Genomic DNA, 27,155 nt, shown 5'->3' with positions numbered 1-27,155 from the left:
GGTCTTTGTAAGCCAGTGACGGGAAGCTCGCATGTGGTGAGCACCCCACAAGTGCAAGGAAGAAGTTTACACTCTGCATTAAAATATATTATTACCAAATGATACAATGAGATTAGGTGCTAGTTTCTTATCGGAGAGCTCTTTAAGTTCTAGCCCTACTATTTGTAACATCTTTTCAATGCCTTGTTTCAAACTCAGCCTCTGTGGGATACAGCAAATGTAAATAAAATTACCTCAGAAATGAAAGAGTCTCTATTTGTGTAATATTTGTAGCTGTTTGAAATACTTTTTATGTCTGTGTTTATTTGATTCTAACTTGACATGGCAATTACTAAGAGTAGCATTTAAATGACTAAAGCATTTGCAAAAGAGACTGCATGAATCTCCATTTCTTTAGACAAAACAACAGCATAAGCTTCACAAGTGTTGGAACATCTAAACTGGAATTTCTGTCCTAAAAAGTGCAATTATTTCCTGCTAATTTGTAAAAGAGGTTTTCTAAGGAAAAGTCCTTTGCAAAAGGTTCTCAAATAACAAAGTCACTGATCTCTGTTGGATTATTCTGTTTGCTGCAGTCTGTTACACTAAACACACACTCCCAGACAGGTTATGCAGCTCTAGGGGCTCCCCTATTTAAATATTCTCTGCCTGCAGTTGATATTTCTCTGCTTTTAAAGTGTTGTAATGCTGCATTCTTTCAAGATCACTCAGAGTTGAATCATACTTACACTGTATCACTTTAATAACAACAACAAAAAGCCTAATTACAAAATAAGTTTTCTTTTTTTTTTTTTTCCTCCCCATTTTATCCGAGACAAAAAACAGAAATGGAAGGATAAGTTCAGTATATTAAGATAATGTTATGCCATTTTTTAAAAATGCAACCTAACCCTCTGTATCGTATTTCACAAAGGAAAATAATCCATTGCCTTCCCAAAGACAATGGCTCTGACTGTACCTTTTTGTACAGCAGAAGGAACAGCAATCCCAAATTTATTCTAAATTTTCCACATGCCTATCGATTTCTTCAAGTTACAAGAGCTAAACAAAGACAAGAGAATCACACTCTGACCCTTCTAAAAACATCAAAGTGTCAAAATATCAGTCCTGAATCTTCCCTACAATCCAACCCCTCGCGATTATATTACAGTGCAGATGATTATTCATAATCTGCACTGAAACTACAAATTATTTATTGATTTTTCTCTAATATTATCAACTTCTAAAGAATAATTACTGGTGTAATAGTTAGCCAAGTTGTTATGAGAATTGTAAGCCCTTTTGGTTAATGCATGGCATATGTCTGAGGCATTCAGCTAATTCACATATCTGTCTGCACTATTAATAGAGAAGGTTACATGCCAATTATCCAGGGTTCAATCAGCCTGTTAGGATACAATAGCTGCAGTGTTCACACACTTGATGTGCCACATTCCTCACAGACATTATAAGCAGCTGGTCCAGATAAGACCACTGGGGTTTTAATATTTAGGAATCACTCCTTAGTCCAACCTGGATTGCGATTTTTTTATTGTTACATTAACTGAGGTTCCTTTGTTACCTCTAATCTCCTTTATTTATTTTTTTTTTTTAATTTTTAGATTCAGCAGTATTGAAGTCAACAGACACTTCCCTCCTGTTAGGAGGGAAAACAGACCATTGTAAATGGCTGTAGCAAACCCGTAGACACAATAGATTCTGGAGTTCTCCAAATTCCCCCAAACTAACAGCATTCTTCTGTCGTGAGGAGGCATGTTAATACTTCCCATACCACCCGAATCTGCAGAAGGAGCATATTGGAAAGACTGTTCCATACTAAACGTTTTATCTCATTTAATTATTTTGCCTGCTTTACTTAAAATCCCAAAATAAAAGTAAAAAAAGTAAATAAATATTAAATTCAGATGTTGTAATTTCTACAGCATTGCGTATTGTATACTTCCGGGGATAGTAACTTTGGAAGAGGTATTCTCTATTTATTTAATTTAGCTAAAGGTAAGGAACAGAATGCAAACAGCCAATTTAGAGTGCCACGTTAGTGAAACCACTGTGAGCTCGATTGGGGATTTCACCACATGAAAACCAGACATTCATCTGTTCCCATGGAGATATTCCTTCTCCCAGTCAATCAGGGAGCTGTTCAGGTCAAACAATAGGCAGTGGTTCCTTTTCTCATCTTACAAATAGATACCCCCTCCCTCCTCCTCCTTCTATTTACGGGTATTCTTGGTAACATTTAAACACCTACGAAGAAGCAATTATATTTTCAAATGATTAGGAAAAAAAAAAAAGTTTGCTGAGATTTTTCAATCTTACAGAAAATTAATAGAGGTCTGAATTAAATAAACATGTAGACCATGTTGGACGTTTGCACCCTAAACTTACATGTACCCTGAACTTTTTTTCAACAATATTTGTATGAAGCTAAAATTAAGCTTGTCTTCACAGGACTTGAACATAACTAGTTGCCAGGACATTCCAAAAATGTGTGAAATAGTCAGAGATAATTATATGTAACTTTTTAATTGTTGGAACACAACAAAAAGAAAGACAGCATAGAATAATTGTGGTAAAAAGGCAAAGTGTGATTACTTACAGCCAGTATCTGTTTCCTAGAAGTGAAAAGGAAGGAAGGAAAGAAAGAAGGAAGGACGTAAAGCAGTTGTACAACACAGAAGAGAAAATGGAAACAATGATTTTAACAATGCTGCTCCTGATGAGGTGTTTAGGGCAGGCCAAGGGACACCAGTCAGAGCAGATGAGTTGGAAGTTTCCTTACCATCTTGGTCATTATAAAAGTATGTTTTTTCCTTACTTCTGTACTTTTTTTTTTCCTCCACTGCTCTGCATAATTGTATAAATACACATATAATTTATATAAAATGTTTAAATGAACAATTTTATATCCTTTTATGTAGGAAACTACGGGTTCCTACAGTATTTCTACAGGTATAGAAATACTACCCTGTATTTCTACCCTTCAAAAAATGTTACCCTAAAGATTATCAGGTATTAAATTTTCTTCTCTCAGAATGCATCTGTGTTATTGAGCTTTGCATATGTCCTAACAGTAGAGCACGCACAGTAACTCCACTTGAGGAAGAATACTCTGAAACCAAATTTTAAACACCCTCCTTCCCCTTGCTGATAACTTCAGAACATGTAGACCATTTTCAGCAGAGCTGCTGAAATTTCTTAATTAATGTCTTGATTAATTCATCACAGTGATGATTAATCCCTTGTTTTATTTTTATGCAAATGGCTTGGCAGAAGAGAGAGCACCCAAACCAAGGCAAGGGCAGGTAAAATTTCATTGTTATTTAACCAGCAGATACCTAAGCAGCACATAGCCTCCACACAACCTGAACATGACGTTTTCTGCCCACACAGGTGGCAAAGTAAATACAGATGTGGAAAGAGAAGGTGCATTGCAATTGAGTGCAGAGCTTATTTCACAGAGTGGGAATCAGAATAAACTCATGATGTTGGCAAGACAGGAGGATATGAGGATATTATTGTTATCCTCAGGTTCATGCTGTGCTTGGGACTACATTAAAACATGAATGCATAGGAAACTTAGGTTCATTAGATCTCAGAAGAGACAAAGAGTTTGCCCAGGAGCCTGAAAAGCAGTCTCAGAGCTTTGCATGTACACGTGTAAAAGTGCCAGATACAGCCACCCTGCTACATGCCTCAGCGGCCATGCCTGTGTCACGGCAGCACCGGCACTCCACCACTTGCTAAATATGAAGGTACACAGGGACTGCCCAGCCCAAGGGAAACCAGCAGTGGCTGCACAGATCCCACACTGCTGTCCTCTGAGGCCTTCCTCAAACACCATCCCCACTGCGAGGGAGCAGCATCTGCTCGGCTGGGCCAAGACCATGGCTCCTCAACCTCTCGCTGTCCTGTTGGGCTGTCCCTTGTCTTGGGCACTAATTGTATCCTGCTCTTAGAGGCTAAACTCTTTAGGAAGAGTGAGTACACAATGGCTGCTTTATAAGGGATTCATAGAGGGCCTCTTGGCATTACTGTATTACAGATGCTAAACGAAGGTAAGTGGGGTGTGTGGAGACGCCAGCTATCCCTTACAACGTATGCCAGCGTCCTCCCATGCAGCCGTGTAGGGTTTCAAAGGGCATTAACCAAACTAGAAACGCGTTTAGAGCAAATCCTGAAGTATTATTTTCCAACAAGCTCTCTTAAGAAAATGCCCGAAAATCTCACAGCATAGGGAAAAGATTTTTGCTCATAAGAAATCATGAAGAGGACTTGAAAAAGGATTCACATGCAGCTCACCGAATAAGAATAGAACAGGAAACTGCGAGTGACACTCGCAGGTTGGATTGTGCGATTAAGTAACTACCCTCCTCTTTAATGAAGTCACTCAAGTACAACCAAACAGCAAAGCAGTAAAGTCAATAGAGTTAAACTCTTAACTTTAAACAAGCCCGGCCAGTTATACAGCTTCTCAGAAAACTGCATTTACGTCCCGCACGGAGAGATTTCAGTTCTCTGAACGACTGGGCTAGGACAAAGAAACGTGCTCGATGAAACTGCTCGTGGACCAACTGTGTAAATAAACTGGGAGGGGGATAAATTATAAAATCAAAGATAGTTAATAAACAAACAAAATTCAATTTCACACTACAAATGTAACTTGGTATTAACTACCCTTTGTGCCATTTAGCAAGAGCACAGTGACTACCTCTTCTTGTCAGTGATTTCTCACCTATTGAAAGAAACATTTGCAAGTGACTTACCCTTTGAAACACACAATCCTTCTGAAAAGGGACTGATGGGCTGGCACCTGTCGTTAAAACTCTTTTATCTATTGAATAAGGCTTGACTGAATTAACCGTTTTAAAGAGCTCTCTGTTTTCACATACTGTAGTTAACCCATTAAAGGAACAATTTTATCACTCATGACTCTCTCTACAGTTGTTGTTGTTTTTTCTTTTTTTCTTTTTTAAATCCTTCCTCCCCGTTTGGAAGAAACAGTCCTGCGCGAAAACAAACTACTTCCTATAAATGCTTAGCAATGCTGAGGTCTCTGTTACGTCCTACATCAGCTTATTCAAACTGAATAGTGAGTAATTTGGGGTCACATATTCCTCTTGTGTCTTGATGTAAAGCTAAGAAATTAGATCATGACTTTTCATAACAGAAGTATGGTAAACAGACACTGTGTCTGGCTTCACTGTCTGCAACTCTAGGGATATATGAGAAAACTCAGATAAATATGTGTATGTAAACGCACATATATAATAGAGAAGTTTCTTTTAGATTATATTTTATACTAAGGTTAAATATCATTATCAACATAGACAATGTAGTCATGAGTCTTATTTCCTTTTACTTCTTTCACAAAATATTTCAAGTACTGAGTAGGTTTACAGACAGCAGAAACTGTTTAACTGGCTATAGCAAAGCAGGAGGATCTGACAACCATGAAAAGGAAGTTGCATGTTATATTAAAAATTAGCTTGAAATGTCTGTAGTATTAATAGACAACAGAAAAAAGGAAAGTAGCAAGAAAAAAAAAAGTACTCAAACTAAAAGCAAAACTTTGAAGGAGCTACATCCTCAATTTAGGGCTCCAGCTAATAAAAAGAAAAGGAAATCAGTGGACTAATTGATCCTAGAAGCAACCTGAACCCTTGTTAGGGATTTTATGATTACAAAAGAGACTGGAGGGAGCTCAGGCACAAATAATCAGTACCAAGAAACAGGTCTGAGCTGGAAATCTGAAGAGAAATCCTGATTCCACTTAAATACATAGGAACATACCTATTTAGCATACCTAGCATAGGAAAAACTAAAATAACTGTTTGACCTAAGCTGAACTGGTGGAAGTCATAACATTCAACAGAAAAGCATCTATTTAATGGAAGGAAACAGGCACTATCGTCAGAAGGAGCAAGCTGGGTTTTGCCAGGTGCAGTATCTTAAGCCATTGATGATGCCCTGACCTAAAAGTACAACTGCATAGGAAATGTGGGTTCCCAGCCTTTCCTGTGCTCAGGGCATACAGACCCCAAAAGAAATGAGCAAGAGTGAAATCAGCAGCCAGCAGAACACATCTGTCCTTTTTACATACTATTTGCATTTTTATATTGCCCTGCTGCAGCAGATTAATTGCAGAAGTGTGGGATGCATGCATTAGTAGAATGATGAAGCAGGGGGCTAAACTGCAGAGGCCCCAACCCACATACCACCAGTGATTCATGTGAATTAATTCTTGTATGCAGATTTTCTGATTTTTATTATTCCACTGTCTGGGAAATTCTGGGGAAATCCTAATCCTTTGGCATCAGAAGAATCCAAAAAGAGATGCATCAGAAGATTTTGGAAGAAATCTTTGGGAGAATTTCTTTACTAAGGTGAGGAACCAGCATAGGCTGCCCAGAGGAACTGTGGATGCTCCATCCCTGAAGGTGTCATAGGCCACTCTGAATGGGGCTTTGGGCAGCCTGGGCAGTGGGAGGTGTCCCTGTCCATGGAAGGGGGTAGGAATTAAATGAGCTTTAAGGTCCCTTCCAACCCAAACCATTTTATGATTCTATATAACCAATGCCAAGCAGTTCTTAGGAAATCCAGCAGTGAATGGGGACCTCATGAGACTCTTAAAGCAGACTGAAGAATCCTGTCCTAGAGGGACCACAGTTCAGAGAATACAGGGCTCTAAATATTAAACTTACTGTGGTGTGATTTCTTCAGGAGACTGTGAAGAAAATAGCACCTACAGGACAAATCATATGGTATGTGTGCTTTCCAGTGACATGATGCTTTACAGATCACAGTTTCTTCAGCACGGAGTTTTCACTGACCAAGCTGAGATGTTAAGAAGTCTCAGGCTGAGTAACATAAATGTGCCCTGAAATGAGCAAATGGGGTTGACAGACACCTTATTCACACGCCGATATGCTGTTTGTGCAATCTCTAACTTTAGAAATGATTCAAACAATAATATGAACTGTAGAGGCATGGTGAAGAAGTATGATGGGGACTACAGCCCATGGACAAACAGACCTGATGGGTTCTCTTGGTTTAGAAGAATAAGTAAACAAAATGGCCATAAAACAGCCATAGAGCTTACACGTCCTACATGTTTATCTAAGCATAACTGCTCTGAGGAACAACCAAAACACAGTGTATGCAGGAAATAAAGCTGTCTAACAGGATGTTATCAGAAGGAAATAAAATAACTCAGTTTCTCAGCTATGCTTATTGCTAGTTATTCATTTTCCTGAGTATACACAACTGAGTTCTTTAACACAGCACTTAAGCAGAATGCTGTGTGTGACACACTCATTGATTTGCTTTCAGGCAAAAAAGGTAGTAAGTCTATTAGATGACTAATTAGTACATTTAATTATAAAGCAAGCTGATTGCAGTAAGAACATACTCACTCCAAAATATAATGAATGATAACAAATGATATCCACCAACTCTTTAAACTCAGATAATAGCCTAAAGAGACCAAGGATATTACACAGCAACAAAACAAAACAAACAGCACCCAAAGAGCTCCTCATTTCCTCTGAGGCCCTGGCCCGCTATTTGGAAATGTGGAAAAACATATTTCTAAGATTAATGACTTTTGTTAGTGCAGCAGGAGGACATGGTTATATGAGCACTACAAGCACAAGAAGAGAAAGATGCAGTGCTGATATGTGCTGATTTTCATCACATACATGAAAGTGATTCTTGTAAATACACTTGCATGAAGAAATTAATACCACTTCAGATATGTCACTGATTGGTGCCTCATATCTGAAGACTGAAAGTTACACCGAGGGACTTTTTATTCTAATTATTTTCTCATCTCATAATTGCAGGGTTGTGTTTTTGTTTGTTTGTTTGTTTGTTTTTTAAAAAAGATTGCTCTTCTGCTGAATTTTCTCAAGTTGACTCTCCACCCACCAGTAATCATTTGGAAGACTGTTTTCTGTTCAGCTGTTTTGTCGGGTGTTTATTTTGTTGTTGTTGTTGTTTGTTTGTTTTTTGTTTGTTTGTTTGTTTTCTAATTTGCACACCTGAAACTGTCAGTCAATAAGCTGGCACACCAGCCCTGACTCAGCCCTCAAGCACGTCAGTTTGTCTTGGGTGTGACTCCACTGAAGCCAACCCAGTATAAAATTAAACCAAAAGTGTGTGAAGGGGACTGTGAGTGCCTGATGAAGCCAGCCAGGGTGACACAACAGCCACCAGCCCACTCAGGAGGTGCTCTCTATGGCTCTGGGTGGGGATAGGGGGTGCACAGCCCCTAAGCCAAGCAGAAGCATCCCCAACCTCTCTGAGATACAGAGCACTGCGAGGAGCTGTGCTTTCAAACCCAAAGTGTGTCACCACTACACACCTAAGAGAAACTAACAGAGAGCAACAAAGCCTGCTGAGTTTAAAACAAAACAAAACAAAACAAAAATGTAAAAGGTCAGGGACAGAGAAAACACAAATCTGCCAAGTCCTGCTCGCCTGGTGGCAGACACCCTCAGTTTTTGGTTTCATCTTTAGGCAGCTGTAAAAAACAAGCTCCCTCCCTCCTCCTGCCACTTGATGAAGGCGTTTTCTGTGCATTTCACTGGGACATTCAGGATCTTCCTCATTCCCAGCACTGCAGCGGGATGCCCCAGAGAAGCGGGATCCAATTAAGGTGGGGCCCGGCCTTACCCAGAACATTGGCTTCATGGGAGAGGCAATGACACTATCAAGCTCTTGCAAAATAATTAAGGAAACCGTAGTTAATATGAGAGGCCACTCCTGGCTGTCAGGGGAAAAAAAAAAAAAAAAAAAAGCAACTTTAAAAAAAAGCAACTTTCATTTAACAGCACAAGAAATAGGAAGGTTATTTTAGTTTAGGCATGCCAGTGTAAAACTGTAACCATTTTAACTTAGACTTGCTTTGAAGACATAGAAACAAAATAGGATCACAACTTTTCATGAAATTGTTGCCTAAATTGTTCCTGTTTTCTGGTCTGCTCTTGCTCAGGCCCCTGAAAATTTGACACCAGAAACAACTCTCGAGAATACAGCTTTCTACTTATAGAAAGGCTATATATGTTCCCCACAGAGAGCTGAACCTAAAGCTGAGAGCATTCTCTATATTGCTATTAGATTGTCATCAGTGCTTGCATTGGGAACTGGAATAGGAAGAGTATGCCAATTTTTTTTTTCTTTTTTATTTAATAAAACCCAGTGAACCATGTGCTTAAAGTTAAGCACATGTTTAAAGTGCTTAAGGAAATAGAAATGGCTTAACGTATGTCTTTGGAGGGACAGAGTTGATAAGACAGATTACAGTTTTACCACAGAACTGACACAAAAATGGATTCAAAACCTCTTTTGAACTAAAACCAGCTATAATACAATCTTTGTCTACACCAAAGACTTCTGGCTTAGTAACCAGCAGACTGGATTTTTATTACATAAATTTCCCCCAGAAACGTTAACTGTGCCCTCATACCATTTTCGTTAGCTCTTCTGAAAACAAATCATAAAGTCTTATTTATATGGTTCTGACATTCTCGGTACAGCCCAAGTGCTGAATTTGAGCCACTCCAGTTATATTAACGTAATTTCATTGATGACTATTCATTTTGGAAAACAGACAGCCAAGCAAGTACAGTTGTGTAAGAGTAATTCAGTAAACGAGACAAATTGCCCATGTAGGCAAGCCCTCATGACTTTTAGTCCTGGCATATAATCTCCTAGGGCTGGCCAACAGGGTTTCTGGGGGAAAGCACTTGGCTTTTCTTTTTGTCTTTTTACAGGGTCTAGCTCCAAACGTCCTGATCATGATTGCACAGATTAATTAATATGAATGCATCCATTATTAATTGGGAAGTTGCAGCTAATCCTAGCAGTCATTGACTCCGCTGCAGCCTACCAGCAGCCCTACAGAGCCAGTGCAATCCCAAGGGACAGCACTGAATGTGTCCATGTGGAATCACTGAGAATGGGGGATCAATGGAGCACCCTACAGGGCAGTATAAGGGGACCCGTCTATTTAGGGTATAGCTGCCTTCTCCCCTAGCTGTCCTCCCAGAGGATTAACAGGGCAAGAACCATAAAGCACGTGGTGGTGGTGCCTGGTGTGTTGCCCAAACTCAGCAGGGCATTTGGGGTTTTCAAAAGACAGTAGGCACACACATAACTGCACGTACAGGTATTCCCTAACCCCAACCTGCCCCACTCACCCCATATAAGTAAAGAGCACGATTAAAGCAGTTGAGGAGTGACCATAAATGCTGCTACACAGCCAGAGGACAGCAAGTAGCCATCCAGCGAGGAGGAGCAGCAATGTTGCACCAGCTCAGCCACAGCCAGCACAGCACATTTGTCCACAACTGGAATTGCTTTCCTGTTCTGTCCCCCCTCTCTTCCCTGTCAGCACCAGGAAAAAAAAAAAAAAGAGTCAGTATTAAAATTAGGGGTTGTTAGGCAACTTAGCTAAATTTATATCCATTCTCAGCACTCTGCTGCTTCCTTCAGGGAACAGCTTTCCTATCAGAGGGTTGTTGTTTTACATCTATCATTTCTCTTCCAGCCTGTACAATGGTAAACACCTGTTCATTTAGCAGCTGATGGAAGACATAATAGCTGTGTAACTGTAAATAGTCAGCAGCTGTAAACGTTGATGCAAATCATACCTAAATGATTGAAAGAGCTGACAGAGCCTATTATGCATCCTGCAAGCAATGCCTCTCCGCTCTCATGGCATTTCATTTTTCCTGAGCAGTGACAAGCCTGGTTTTGCTCAAGTTAGGGGATAAAAGTACATTCTTTATTAGATCTAAGAATCTGTAACACCTTACTCCTGTGGTTAAAGTTTTAAAGTGATCTTTTGATAAGAATTACTGCGCTCTGGCTCCTGTCCCAGCTCTGCTGAGGGCAGAGGCAGAAAGATATATTTGAAGTTGCAATGCTAGAAAATTAGTTGCGGGTGGAGGAGAATGGCGAAACTGCCTGTTCTAACTGAAAATGACACTAGTTTCAAAAATACCTATGGTAACACCGTTTAGCAAAAATATATATATTTTTTTGTTTCAAACAGATCAATGCAGACAAACTACTTCTCCCGGGAGTTTTTGGCTCAATGATACTTACTATTCCAGCACGGAAAACAGCTTTTACTGAACATCCCCCCAGCCCCCCTCCTTGCACGCTGCTTTTCCCAGCTAGTAGGAAGTAGTATGGTTTAACACATAAATCACTGGAGTGCAGTTGAGGAAGCTTTAGCTCTATAACTATGACAGTGCTATAACTTGAGCTGTGTCCCGCTTCTCAGGAAAGGACCCTCAGGGGCTGTGTGATGGGGACAGGGACAGCACTCCCTGATTTTTCTTGTACAGCATCTGTCAGCCTCCTTTTTGAAGCAAATAAACCAAACAAACATAAATATGAAATCAACAAAAGCCCATTTTTTTGCCTATAAAACTGGTTCAACACTGGAGGATTTTGCTTTGGAGAGAGTATTACCTTCAAACCATGCATCACCTCAGCCATGGTTTACAAAGCCTTTGCAAACCCCTTTCTGCAAACAAAAACACATGCATGCAGCCATGCTTGCACTAGCATGCTGCTGCAGTTCCTTCATCCAGCAAAGCTGTCCAGGGACTGCTCTGCCACTGGGAACAGTGGTACCAACTTCCTCTCATCTCCCTTTCTCGTGTGTGCACAGTTGCTGGAGCAGGGACCTGATCTGGCTGAGAATGAATGCAGACACATGGAGGATTTATGCCAGATTAAAGCTACGGTATAGCCACAGCCTGAAGGCTTGTGTTTACATCAGAAACGCCACCAAAAAATGTCATAACCTGTTCCAACATGACTTTATTGACAAATGACTTTTTCTTCTGAAGACCTGACCAGTATCTTGTGAGTATCTTATAGAAATGGGTTAAATTAATCTAAATTCAGAGGTACAGGCTGAATATATTTCAGCATTGTTCATTGCCCAGATTAAATATTTATGAGCAGGGTTTTTATTATTGCATTATCTGTTTTTACAAAGTCTAATTTAAAGACAGAAAGAAAAAAACCTATAAAATCAGTAATTGCACTTTTAAACACACTCCTTTAGTAATGACTGTTCAAATCTTTAGAATTCTGCCTTTTATCCAATGATACAATGCTATCTGTGACAACACAAAAACCTGTAAAACATAATTGCTTCCAAAACATTGCTTGTAAATATTTTTACACTAAATATTGTTTCAGGGTAGTGATTATTTAATTTCATGTCATAATGTCTTGTGTTATAAATAAGTGCTTTCTCTAACATTTTTTAAGCTGCATGTCTTCTTTCTTTCTGGCTCGCCTTCCTCCTACTCCAGTAGCGTCAAATTGCATTGAAGTCAATTAAGAACTGCTCATTTATTATACACACCTTGTTAAAGCAAGAAGGATAATTGAATGCCAAGACTCCTTTTCGTTCATGTCCATGATTTAAAGTAACACGATAGGTAATAAGGATTTTTGAGATTAGGTGGCTTATAAATAGATGTATAGGATTTTTTTTTTTAAAGGTCCCATTGTAAGAGGGCCCATTTCTTTGATTTTAACTATTGAAGTGTGCATTAACCTGTGGGGCTGATGTTGCAGGGACAGGGGGATTAAGCCCTTTTTTGAATTTCTGTAAGTGAAAGGTTTTACTGGAGGAGGAGAACAAGGAGGGTGGCAAAGGCAAAAAGACAGCTGGGGAATGAATGATGAGCAGAGTTCTTTGTGCCACCATTTGGTTTTAACACTAGGATTGCTGTGAAATGGTGGCTGTTGCTAATGCAGTGACAGCACAAAAATATCCCAGCTGTGATCCCTTCTGGTTAAGCAAGGTGATGTTAAAAAAACAAAACAAAACAAAACAACAAAAAAAAAAACACATCTGACAACTCTTACTTTTGACAATTATAAATACAGAATGAAAAATAAACTTCTGTCTCTTATTATGCATGTAAGGTTTTGTCCATTCATCAAACCTGTACTTTGTCATCATTATCAAAAGGAATGAGAATGAACTATTAAAAAGTATACTCTGTTTCAACATGAAAACCTGGATTTCATTTAACATCTTTAATAACATCTTTAAGTTATTAAATAACATTTAAGAAATTCTGAGAGGTACATTGGACCCAGACAGATAGCCAGATTTGTGGAAAGAGGCTTAGTCTTTCTAAGAGGCCACGGTAGCCTTATCCACTATAACAGAGAAAGCTGAGGTTGGGCAATGATGGTTTGTTGAAATCTCCCTTTTATGAAGATCTCCCATTTCATAAGCATCTCTAGCCAGAAAAGGAGGATTTTAAACATAAACTCTTGGCACTTCCTCCTACAGTGCCTGTTTTCCTATTGCTTTCTTTTAGACCACTTTTCTGTGTAAGCAAAAATCGGAATAGTCACTTTCTCCCCCAGACGAATGTACCTACAGATCAGATAACATAAGGTTCAAACTAGTGAAATTTGCACCCATAAATTACAGTTCTGACAAGGAAGCCTTGCCCAAGCCACGCTGAAAAACATCTCCTTAAATGTTCCTTCCTTGTAAGCAAGAGCAGTCTAGTTCATTCAAGGTGACTCATTTAAATACATATTTAAGGCCAAATGTCATTCCACTATTATTTATTAGCCAAACACAAAGTCCTCAATCGGAATGGGAAAGCCACAATCCTGAACTAGAGGAGTTTGCAATGCAGTCACTACAAATTTATTTTACTGTTTCTGAGAGATAAATTTACTCCGGAGGTTTTAAAATATTAATTCTCAGGTGTAATAAAAATAAAACCTCTTGAAGAGCAGTTACCGGTTCCACATACCAGCTGTCTGATGAAGTTAAATATGTTGAATGTTTTCTGAACCAATAAGAGACGCAATTAGGCTCGATTGTGGTTTAATGATTCTCCAAATGCCTTTTTTTGTTTTGTTCCTTTGTCCTGAGGGTTCTTCCTATCACATCGGACCTAACCGCGGGCAGATGATGAAGTGCACATATTTGATTGGGAGGTTTGAATAAGAATTCATTCCTAACAGCTTTTTTCCCCTCAAGGAAATGGTATGAAGTAAATAAATAAACAAGCAAACAATTAAAGAAGTGCCTCTGTCCTATTTCCTTGAAGAAAAATGAGTTGCTTTTCAGCTTTTTTTTTTTTTTTTTTTTTTTTTGCTTCTTTTAATGCTCTTTCCCGGACTGTCCCTGCTGGATACTGGGACCGTTCAGTGTATTAAAGTTTTCAAACGCTGATGTTTAAATGTTTTCAGTGAATATGTTAATTACAATGGACAAGCCTTTAGCACTCTGCTGAAACAGCAGCCTGAACATTGTGTATTTAGCAGATCCTATAAGGTGATGACAGCTCACAAGTTGATAAACGCCATTCCTCAGGAAGATAAATGTAAAGCAAACCTCAAACCTCTGGCAATTAATTCAGAAATCCAATTATTTCAAAGTAACATTTTAAATTTAAGGGAATGTGAATTTTAAAAAGAAAAATAAAACTTAAGCTTGGCTTCTATTTATAAGGATTTAGAAAAACATGAAACAAAATTCACAAGTCAAAACAAAAGAAGGTTAGGAGGTAGACTAATATTCTCAGCTTGCATGAGTCCCAGCTCCCTGCTGCAACAACTTCATGCACTTGTCCTAACAGCTGACTCCAAACAAGTCCAGAATTGCAGAGCAAGTCCCTATCTTTTTCAGAGTAATAATATCTTTCAAATATTTGAAGGAGCAGGTGGATTTCAGAGTGCATCTAGCCAGAGGGCTATAGCAACATAACTGCCAGGAGCACATTAACATGAATGTGGACTTGGGTTCATTGGGACGCCCTCCCCCAGGTGCCACGCAGCTGGCTGTAGGATTTGGGCAGCCACGAAGCTTCCAGCTGTCAGATTGTGCACCAGACACTGCCAAGCCGTGCCAGCCAAAAGGCTGGTGTGTGCTGCTGCTCACCTGGTCTCTGCCATGGACTGGACATTGACATGGACATTGACATGTGCTGACATTGACACTGAAGCCAATGGTGCTGATTTTAACCAAGGGGAAGCTGAGGAGAGAAGATAGCATCTGTCAGGGATAGCTAAAGAGCAGTTTAAGACAGTAACATTTTCTTAACTTGTTGCTAGATTCATAAGATGGGACAATTAGTAAATACCTCATCTATGTTACTCCCTCAGTTAATTCTGGTGCCAGGTTGTTTCAGTGCATTTGGGAAGATATTGGGCAAGAGATCTAGATCTCAGAGGATATACAGGTTTAGACAATGTAAGCTTACCATAAGGATGCAGCTAGGCCCTAATACACAGTTTTCCATGCACTGTAACAAGGTCAGGGGACAATCACAGCAAGAGCATGAGGAGACCGAATTTCTTTTAAGGTGTGATTGTTTAAGGTGTGATTGACATGGATAGGGTCAGGCTTAAAGCAAATAAGAAAGTAGGTCCACCCAGCAGAAATCCCTGACAGACAGAGGAACTGGGAGGGGAGCAGGTGTGGGCTTTTGAAAGTACAGAACTTCACTCAATGATACTGTGCTACCACAGAAGCAGCAGTTACCCAAGGGTGTGAATATTCTCTCTTTCCAGGTATACGGTCACTAGGGAAGTTGTGTCAGTACGGATTGGATTTTTCTTGCACAGATCTGTACATAACTGTATCTCCACGATAGCCTCTGGTCCTCAGGAACAATTGGTGGAATTGGGGTAATACCTGGAGGACAATTTATATCTGCATTTCTATTTCTATAAAGCATGTTGACAGTTTGTTGCAGAAGCATAATTCTGCTTAAAGATGTTTCAGGGTCATTATGCCCTTCTTACAAACAGATTCTTATATAATATACATACATACATATAGATATATATATATAAACAAAAAACCCTGAGAAGGCATATTTTACCAGAAGACTAAAATATACCTTAGTGGTTTTAACTTTCTGTAGAAACTTCAGACTTCCGTCATCAGAATGTTAGGTGCAATTCTCTGTTAACTTTAGAAAATGACACATGGGAACCATGAAATGGAAGTTGCTGACATGTACACCACAAAATAATAATAATAATAAAAAAAGATAATAAAATAATAATAAAAAAAGGAACTGTAACTCCTGCTGCTTTCTTTTTGAACATAACTGCATGTAAACACAGGCACACAGAAGCCCAGCACAGGCATCGGAATATTTTTGGCCAGTTGTGCTTTGTAATACTATTGGCACCCACAGATCTGAGCTCTTTTTTTTTTTTTTTTTTTTTTTTTTTTTCCCTCGCAGTATTTATGTGCTGAAGTGCTTGCAGGTTTTTGCATACCCGAATTGCATAAGCTAAATATTTGCTGTGCACATACAATGTGTGTTGGTGCGGGATCAAGACGTTAAGGGCCTCAGTGCAGAACTCTCATTTGTGAATCCTGGAGTTCAGTGAATGGACATGGAGATGTTTTTGGCATTGGTTGTAAAATAGTAATCCCTTGGGTTGTATGTTTTCAGGAACACCTCCAGCAGCAAAAAAAAAGCCTGCTCCATAAACTGTCTGCTGCTTCTTGAGAACACTCTTCTCAGTTATAAGGATGTTAATTGTGTTTTGGGATAAGCAAGGAAACATTCCATGCTGGCATATCAGAAACTGAAACTGTGAATAAATAAGACATAATAGAGACCCAGGATATACATAAATGTGTCCAAATCATAACAACACGTTACTCTGTTGTAGCTTGGTGAAATCAAAGAAAGTGCACCACTGCTAGGTCTGGCCCACTGGAAGGACCCATACTCAACCTACTTTGAAAACCCTTCAGCTGGTACTCAAGCAGTGGGATGCTCCACTTGCAGATTAAATAAGTAATTAAAATATGCCTTTTGTTGATTCACCAAATTTGCAATGATATAAAACTGTGTTTGTGTGCTTAGATGAGTACAGAAACGCTTGTACAACCACCACATGAGGCTCCCAGGGTGATAATTTTATCCATTAAATTTCACCTGTTTATTGACTGAGCAGAACCACATCTAAGGCAGAAATTTCTCATTCCAGTTTCAAGAAAGAGCATGTGATGAGAATCACTTACTCCACATAGCTTAAAATTCTTTTATATTGATTGCTCCACTTGTTTGGCTCTGGTAGTCGTTTAAATAGGTGCAGTGCTTGTGGACTTGATTCATACAGAATTCAGGCACATTTTCATTGTGTGAAAGCATTCACAGAGGTTCAGCACCTTTTTCTTTTAAATCGTCATCTTAATGACTCACTTGGAGTACTTGCACGCAAACTCACACAAAAACCCCTCTAGCGATGACTTACAGTAAAAATGTTTTGGGTGTGTGTCAATGGGTAGTATTATAATTTGTTTGTTAAAAGCTGTTTGGTGTCTGGGCAAGATTTCTGACTAAGAATCACTTCCTACCATCTAAAATATTTTGGGGTATTTTCACTGGGAAAATTTGAAAAGTGTTGTCATCTACTGCATCTGCCTACAGAAGGGAAATTTCACAATTCCCATTGATACCACCCATTGCTCAGCAGCATGCATGAAAGGTGTGAGTCTTCGTTTAGCCAAAGCTCTACTGAATTTCAACATTTTTATTTTATGTCAGATACTTTGACCACAGGCAGCAGAGGCCAGTTCCTCAAAAGGTGGTAGGCAGAGTTTGTTAGTAAAGCAGATTTATCAAGGAAGATAATGTCTACATGTCTGAGGTAGAGACATTGAAGTGTGGATTCCCTGATTTGCTTTTGAGATCACAAGATAATTCACAATCACAAAACAATATATGCACTACTTAACTCTGATTAAAAACCCAATGGAGTAGTCTGTATTTCTAATTAATTTTTAGTTGGTATATTCCAATGCAGTTTTGCATTCTGAACAGTGCAGAATCTCCACAATTCCATCTAAATGCTTAAGCAGGGCACAAGACTGTTTGCTACTTATCCACCCTATTTCTTGTTGCAATATAACACCCAAATTATCTTCAGATAGAGACCTTATTTTCTGAATGTTGAATTCTTCGTATGTCAACACTTCACATTTATGAGACTTCCAGTAAAAATTAACATGTATTCCTTGATTTATATCATCTATATCATTCATTGATTTATATCATCCATATTATTCTACTTAATATATAACAAGTAGATGCAAGAATGGCAATGGACAAAGAAATACGTACATCATGGCTGTAATCAGTGTATTACTTAGCATAAAAATGTGTTATTTGTTATTGTCTGAAAACTTCCATGCATTAAAACGTTTCTTAGCCAACTGTCCCTACAGAAAACATTTATAGAAAAAGTTTAGTCTCTAACTAAGAATGATATGTTACTTTTGTTTCTTGCAAGTACTGTATCTAATACTGTGGCTGTTTAGATCTTAGATCATGGAAACAAGAGAAAAGAAGATATTAACATATCAATGAAACACTCTCCTCAGGAGCCATGGAGTGGGAACAATATTTGCATCTACAGTTTGTTAACAGCACAGGCAAGGCTGCTAGTGAAAATTCTTAAATTAGGGTTTAATGTGATGGTCTCTGTTTTCAAAAGAGAAACAAAAAGCCACCACAAACCCACGTGTTCAGAAGTGGCTTGTTCTGTGTAAATATCACAGTAAATCACCAGTGAAAACCTGAACCCCTCCTGGTTAAGTAAAGAATAGCAAATGAATCCATAACTGCTTTGCTGTAGTCATCTTTGGCTCCCGACTAGGAAAATTGTGCTGCTAAATGGAATTAAAATTGCTTAAGGTATATAATAAATTCACTATGTTATTTATCTGAAGAAATTCTGACTTCATATAGGTCCAGAAATCACCATACTGAATCACTAGATAAACATCTTCCTTATTCCAGTCAAACTAATATTTGGGATATTCCAGGCCCTTGTGCTGGAAGATCCCATCCATAGCAGATTTGTTTTCTAACCTACATCTGTTAATAGAGTCTTATGCCTTGGAGCTTGAGAAGCCATAGTTTCTTTTCTTGCCCCATCTAAGGTACCTATGGCTATTACTGATACACATCTAACTCTTTTTGGCTTCAATAACATCTTGTGATAATGAGTTCCATGGAATATTTGTGCTGCGCTGCAAAAAGTATTTCCTTTAGCCATTTTAAACATGTCACTCATCTCTTAGCCACCTTTATTTATGAAGTACTTCTTGCTGAAATAAGATTGAACACAGTATTCCAGATGACATCACACCATTAACATTTTATATTTTATTTTCTATCGCACCCCTTATACGGTCTAATATTTTTAAAAAGAAATTGAAATCCTGACTGGATGCTGAATACAGATCCCATTAAACTGTCCTCAGTAATGCTCAGGTCTTTTTTCACACTTGTAGAGCTCACTAGAAAAAAAAAGACCTTTTCTGTAAGAAAATAAAAATTCCATATGCCAATGGAATTTTTAGCATATTCACTCTCACTAGTTATATTTAAAGAGGTTGTTACAATTAAAACAAATATGGAGAGAAAAGAGTTTTTCACAAGAGGTAACTGTTTTCTGGAGCTCCCCATCAACTTGCCTTGGTCTTCCAAAACATTATTTTCCCCTTCTGACTGAAAATAGCAGAAGCTGAAGGGTACTCAGTATTGCTGGAATTACATATTCAGGAAAACAAATATGGAATTAGGAGATTGTCCATTACCAGTCATTTCTGAAAACTCTTAACTCGGTGATTTTATGTAATGCCAAGAATTTAGCTAAAATTTCAACTTCCAACCTGTGAGTTCAGGACCCAGTTTTCAAGGTGATGAGCACCCTTAGGTTCTATAAAAGCTGCTGTGGACTATAGCACTTCATAAAAATCAGGCCCCATGTTGTTTATTTAATTTATTTTTAAAAGATTTTCTTTGTTTTAGCCCACTAACAACTAATTAAGCTGCCTCCAGATTAAGTGGCTGAGCCAAGAATTACAGGATATACCACATGCTTTCTCAAGGCAAATATTTACAGTTGTTTGTAGGGTTGATGTCTTTGACATCTATCTTCTACACATAGGCCATTAAAAATGCAACATCACAAAAATCACCACATGACATTATGTGAAAGATTTGCTTTTTGAAAAGCAAGATGTATTCAACGCCAGCTTGCAAATTGTTTTGCAGATGCTATTTCTATAATGCTGGCATGGCTCCTTTTAGCAAGGGGGGTTGGGAGAGAAACATAAAAGACTTAGATCAAAGATTCTTTTTTGGTAGGCAAAGGCTTCTGGCTTCTTTTTCCTAATAGAAAAAGTTTGTGATATCAGAGGAGACCGCACATCAAGCAGGGTTATGCAGCCCAGCTTTAGCATTCTCTTTATTCGTGCTTTGTGCTTGCTGCCGCGCCCTTGTCACTGTGCTGGTATTTCACGGGGGTCTGTGTGGGATTTGGAGAACACAGGCAAAAAATGCTGTAGAAATAAGGACTTCTTGTAATTTATTTCTAATTTCTGTTAAAGTAACCTTATGACTGACTGTTCTAAATAAGACTAATCAACTGAAAGGCTCCAATAGCTTCCCGATGCCTTCAGCAATTACAGTATGCCTCTGTGCTGAATGGTGGCATGGCAAATGCATCCCTGTGCAAGAGAAAGCAAGCTCCTCAGAGCAAATGCAGTCAGGCACTGTCTGTCCTTTCTAAAGTCACATGCATCTCTGATTTCAACAGAAGTAGACAACTTGCTTCTTTGGCATAAACAGTTACGCAAATGGGAATTTAAGGTAAACAGACAAACTTATAGCATGAGGCTGTCCAAAGCACTCATCAGTGCCTCACTTCTGCAGCCATTCAATTCTAGGATTGTCCTGAAACCAGGACAAGGATAAAGCTCTCACTTCCCTGGTGGACAATGCCTAGTGCCCACATGTCTGACCAGGGCTGCAGAACGCATTCCCTGCAGGCTGCAGACATACGGTACAACTGAGTCGGGGAGCTCCCAGGCTGCCTATGCTGACTCCCACCACGGGACTGCAAAGGCAGGCAGCACCACTGCTGCCAGGCGTGGATAATGCAGCAGTATGTGCCTTCTACAGCCAGCTCAGCAAACGGAGTTTGTCAAGTTACTAAATATATTAAAGTACAGACTTCAAAAGCTGCTGATCGGAAGATGGTGACAATGAAGGACACCATGCAAACAAATAATCTAACACTATAGACCTGTTTAAGAGCTGGAAGAAGTGTAGAGAAGATTTTTCTCTCCCTCACCCCCATGGTTTTCAGGAAAAGGTCTTTGAACTTCTTTATCTGAACACTTATATTTTTATTACAGGAAATTAAGAGGCTGAATGATGTGTGATTCAACTGTAGATCCCTGGACATGAAATGAAGCCATAATAAAACATTTTAATATAAAATCAAAACCATAAGCTTGACTCTCTCCTACTTCTGACCTCTGCTCTATGCAGGGGCAAGTACATAGTGGGAGCCAACAATTGCTCCTTCATTGTATTTCACCAATAAGTCTTTAGGCGGGTTATATGCTGCTTTAAATTACAATACCGCTTGTGGAGTCTCTAAGAGCAGATCTCTGTTGTGTACCAGAAGGCAGCTCAGGGATGCCTGGCCAGTGTACACACATGACAGAGTATTAGCTCCGTTCTCCATTAGCATATAGCACACGTGCACTCATATGCCAGGCTAGTCTTGAAACTCAGGCCTGTGAGTAAATCCTGCTCATGGTTTTGCTCTGCCTCCTTCCAACACGGAAAGATGAGACATTGAGAAGGTGTGAGGTACAGATTTTGGTCCTCGGAAGTCAAGGAATGAGATCAGGCAAGAGAACGTTGCTTCAATTTATTTATTTATTTATTTACTTTTAATATTGTTACTTAGGAAGAATAAATGCAGACATTCAGGGTGTCATGCTTCTCATGCTTCTGCTGGCTGAGCTGGCAGAGAACAACATGCAAGAACTGAAGCATTAGTCAAAGAAATCAAGTTAATTCTCTAATCAAGTACAGCTAAATTCTGTAATGTCCAATAGAAGACAATCTGCATTATTGGAGGAGTGCCAAGCAGCCAAACAATACAAATTTAGTTTTCCAAGGAGGGCCTCTCACATTAAAGTCAAAAATCAACAAAGACTGCAGTCTGAGATTAGAGTTAACCCAACCCAATGGCTCATCCCCTGTGAGCTCCCTTCCCCTGTGCCAGCCTTACACCTCTCTGACCACGGCAGTTTGGTGCAGGGATCTAACCCAGACAAATACAAACAATTCTTGTCTGACACTCAGCTCTGTGAAACAGAAAAAAGTGTCATTGCCAACACAAAGGAAGTGGCAACAACATACATCTGTGCACAGAAGAGGAAAGCCTTATCATTAGATTGGGTATGCTGTGATGTTACCAGTAAGGCCAAGAGGAGAGCCACAGCACCCTGCCTGTGCTTCCTTCGGGAAACCCAGCTTGGATTTGCAATAGAACAGGTCACAATTTGACAGCATGTGTGTGAGAGCACAACAAATTTATACCAACTATTTTGATTTTATAATTGAATTGCAGTTGTAAATCTGAATAAGTAATGTCAGGAACAAAACCTCACCTCTGAACTTCCAGAGCTGTTCTCCAGTGGGTCATTGAGTTCTGGCTTACTGGGCTGTCTGACCTCCAAGGGAGGATTTGGAGCCATGCTAATGTTTAAATAGCTATCTGTTTCCAGCAGCCAAATAGTGTTTCTTTTGGTCTCTGGAAGTCTGAAAAAGCCTCTCCAAGAGTTATCTGGCACATAAATCAAGTGTACATATATAAACTCCTTCCAATTTATTCATTAATTAAGACAATAATGGAAACACAGGGGAACTTGCATGACAGCAAGAGGTTAGACTAGATGACCTCCATGGGTCCCTTACAGTCTGAATTATCCTAAAGCCCTATGACCATGAGAGTGATTCCTATACACACACACATCCCTATCATCCCCTCCTTTGCTCACAATAGCTACTTTGGATAGAAACTGTTCAATCCTGGAGCAAGCAGCTCTTCCACCCTCCATATGCAAGTCAATCAGCCATACAGTGGTCAGTCTGTGGGGAGGGAAGCGAAGATTTTCTTCAAGATACTTTCAACCAGGCACAGCCAGCTAAATGGGATACCTTTCTCCTGCTCCTCGCTCTTCACAGGGTATTTCTCATTCTGCCTTTCATATCAAATTTCTGCTTAGACACCTACTGCACATTCCTGAGCCAGATCTCTCAGGTCTTATCCACCTTACTTCTTATCCTTCTACTTATCCTTCCTTACTTCTTTATGAAAATGGAAATAAGAAGGGTAAACAGGAATACCAGTGTAAAGCCAGTTTTATGCCATGAGTATTGAAGAATCAGAAAGGAATCGTTCAAAACACCCAGGACAAAAGCCACTGTCAGGCCCTCTAAGACAGAAGAGTCATGTGGACACACTGTACCAGAAATGTAAATACAGGTGACACAGTGAAACAGAGTGAGACACCCACCCCTTACGCAAAACTCCATATTTTGGCTCACGTGGTATCTAAAAAAAGTGTACATTACCAACACCATGAGCCTTGGTTACTCAGAGAGGCAACAACACGAGACTTGCCAAACCTGGGTGACAAATCCAGGCTGCACACTCAGCCCCGGTGCGGGAGGCACAGTGGAGTGGGACAAAGTCACCGGAGAAATTAGTGCCAGAAAGTGATGCTCAAAGAGGGGAGAAATAAGACAGAGATGTGAGGTGAGAGAGAAACAGAGACAAGGAAATAGGCAAAAATATAAAACAAGGGTTGTTTTTCTGACACTCAAATCTGAAATGAAGGATTTGATCTTGTTCCTTGTTTACCTTTTTTACACCTCTGCCATCACATATGCTGTGCAGGGCACTCACATTTATGGTCAGATGAGCAGATGCAAAAGAAACAAGGACAAGGACTGTCATTTTTGGTGCAGCACCTATAACAGTTTGTTCCTCATTTGTGAGAGGAGGTTTACACCCAATGCACACTGGCAATGGTGATATGGCTGGTGTTAAAGTAAACAAGTATTTGCTATTAAAAATAACAAGACATCTACTGTAATAGCTAAATTCTGTAGCATCTTTGTCACTGCTTCAGAATCAGTTCATCCACCTGTAGAATTTGGCTTTCCATTTACAATTAAAAGGATGTGAAATACACAGTAAGAAAACAGTCTCAGAACAAATAAGCCCAAGGAGACAGGCAAAAGAGGAAGTGAAAGGCTTACAAAATAAAAATAAGAATGAGGCACAGCATTTGTCTCTGACATTATTTGCTGATACGTCCAAATTGAAATGTCACATGGAAATGGTGCAATTTTTGCCTTAGCTATGAGTGAGCATGTCTGTCAGATGCTTTCCTCTTGTCCTCAGTAGTTCACATACAAGCAAAACCAAAGGCTTCCAAGTTGGGGAACCTGCTATCAGCCTTCTGAGCATGATGTCATGACACACAATAAATTCTTTAGCAACCAGCTGTGCTAAAAATGTCTTTTTCAGCCGCTTCATCAAGAAGTTCCCACATGTAGCTTACTTAGTTATTTTTTTCTGAAGGCCATAACTACATTGGAGCAGAAGCACATGGCACTATGCTGCTTCACATGACTAAGCAGAAATAAGCGTTCCTCTTTCCCAAAATCTCTGGCAGGCCAAAGGAAACAGCAGCAGCTGTTGAGCCACTAGTAGTACTCCGGAGCCATCACTGAGTACATGGAAGACAGATACATTATTGCCTTGGTGTACCACTTGGAAAAGGCTTGTGTAGCACTAACAGGTCAGGGCTTGCATTCAGAAATCCACAGTTTAATTTATAGCTTAAACTACAAGAGCCCCTATAAGCCCTGAACTTGAACAGAGTAATAAGATATCCCAACTCTTTCACAATCCACTTAAATGACTTACAGAGAAAACCCAGATCCCAAATCCAGATACCAAACAGAAGGCGAAAATCAGCAGCACAGCCAAGAATAGGAACCCGTTTCCCCAGATGCTGGGCAACCTGTGGTCACTATTACCCATCATATAGTCTGTGCATTCAGCTTGCATGGACCAATCTCTACAGGACTTTAGCTCATATTGGAGCATCAATGAGCTGTCATCAAGTGTTTATAGCTTCATGCAGACATGTGCAAGGTGAGCAGATTGTGGGATATTGGAATGAGTCAATTCAGATTCAGGAGTTGAGCTCTTCAAAGTTTTGGGAATGATTAGATTTAAGATTTTGCATCAACATCTTAAAGGAGAAAAAAACATCTCCTCAATTCATACTGCATCTTTGAAGCCCTCAGCCTGAATTATTAGGGTTATCAGAAGCCCATTGACCTTTTCTAAGCACTTCTAAATCTATCAGCAAAGCTCAGCAACAGAACTGTGAGAATTTATGGCAGTTACAATACAGTTGTTCTTCCTTCATTTTCTTAGATACATGTGTTTTTTTTATTTTATTTTATTTTATTTTTTATTATTATTTTTTTTTTCTGCCTTTTTATTAAAGATTATAATATAAGAAGAAATCTGGAAAGGGTTTTCTCTCCACTCACTAATTTCATTTAGAAATGCAATTGCTAACCCTGGCACTTTCAGATAGAGATAGACTTAATGAAGTAATAGTATCAAAAAAGCCAAGAAAACCAAAATTTAGCAGTCATGAAGGGGAGGGTTTTAACTAAACAGCAGACAACAACTGGTGTTCATTTTGTTAAACAGTTTTAAAAAATTATTGACTTATTTATTAATGAAGGGATATTGTGGCAATGTCCAAACTGTCATACCATTCCATGGAATGCAAAAAAATTACAATAAATATTTTCACAACCACTCAATGAGGACAAAAGCTTTGTTACTGCTTAAAAAAGGAATAAATTAAAGATAAAATATATTTTACAAGTCTCTAGCTCATCTCAAAAGAGACACAAACTAAAGCTCAGCAGTCCTCCTTCTGCCAAATGCTGCTTTGTTGGCCTTTATAATTAAAAAGAATAAATTAAAAAGTCACAAAAAAATCCTTTGCCAATCTTTTCAAAATCTTCTTGGTTATACTGTAAAAACCTCCTAAACAAATTTCCTACATTCTACACACCCTCTTTACTTAGGAAACTTTTCTGAGGTTATTTCTAGGAAATTACAATATTTGCTGTTGTTTCAGTAGGTTTTTTCTTTTCTTTTTTTTCTTCTTCTAATGCAGTCATCCATAGACAACTGGAATGTACAGGAGCAAGCCAATACTCAGAAGAATAAAGTTCAAATATAATTTTATCACAGGCCCAAAAAATGCAAGCCTGCTAATTTTTCCTAATTCTTTCTGCCAAGAAATAGAAATGCTTTCTGGTTCATTGAGCAAATTGGTGGGTCTGAATTCCAGAAATTCAGATATCCTCACAAAGGCAGCATTATGACCAAACAGGTTACGTGTTCAGAATTCTGGCTGGGTGCCACTTTGTTAATAAATACAAGTGTTGAATTCAGCTGGATTTAAAGATTGTGTTGTTTTCTTGAGCAAGTCTAAAAGTGCCAAAGTGGTAAAATTATCGCTGTAGCTTGTGCTTTGAAACTCAGAGACACCATTGCAGATAAAAAAAAAAAAAAAAAGTCTCTGATCCTGCAAAGAGAATCAGATGGGCAGGTCTCACACTGAGCCTAGCTGACTTCAGTGACCTAAACCAGTGGCTCACTGTATGGAACTATAAAAAGATTGCACAATCTGTTAGAAATTAAACACTCGGATAAACTACAAGATATATTTAACCTGGATGTTATTTTTTAATACAAATTTTAGAAGATAAAGCAGTAAAAGATATGATTATAGATCAGAGAGATTTGTTTCTTTCTGGGTTCTGTGTGCTCTGTATGGTTAAAAAGAATTTCATTTTCTTCAATAAAATGGATTATGTTCCATCATCAACAGTAATCAACTCAAACGTCAATAAAATCCTCCCAAGAGTCTTATATTTTTTTAAAGTTAAAATACTATTGATTGATTTTTAAAAAATAATCTTTTGTGTCTTAATTGCACAGGATAACATTTGCATTTTATATTATACAATGGCAGTTATTAGAGCTGAACAATTCCACGCAAATGATTTATTTTCCTGTCTGTTCCAGTTCATCAAAACCTCTGAATTACTCCAAATACATTTGTTATTTAAAATTAGTCAGCAAGTACTATTTGCAATTAGTTGTTAACAACGAGGCAGATTTTTTTTCTCTCCCTA

General features: G+C 38.9%; 2 long non-coding RNA genes across 2 annotated transcripts in view; both read right to left on the bottom strand.

Moving 5' to 3' along the window:
- LOC311445699 overlaps positions 1 to 27,155 on the bottom strand; it is a 75,909-nt gene that overhangs the window by 20,469 nt on the left and 28,285 nt on the right. The window lies entirely within an intron of this gene.
- On the bottom strand, positions 7,351 to 15,041 carry LOC311445698. Its single transcript, XR_014698588.1, has 3 exons — positions 14,948 to 15,041; positions 10,200 to 10,386; positions 7,351 to 8,767 (listed from the first exon to the last, which is right to left on the bottom strand). It is a non-coding gene; the product is annotated as an uncharacterized lncRNA (long non-coding RNA).

Source organism: Aythya ferina (genome assembly GCF_964211825.1).
Source record: "Aythya ferina genome assembly, chromosome: 16".
Taxonomy (NCBI): domain Eukaryota; kingdom Metazoa; phylum Chordata; class Aves; order Anseriformes; family Anatidae; genus Aythya; species Aythya ferina.
The sequence above is the reverse complement of the archived record's forward strand: the minus strand, read 5'-3'. Positions and strand labels throughout refer to the sequence as shown.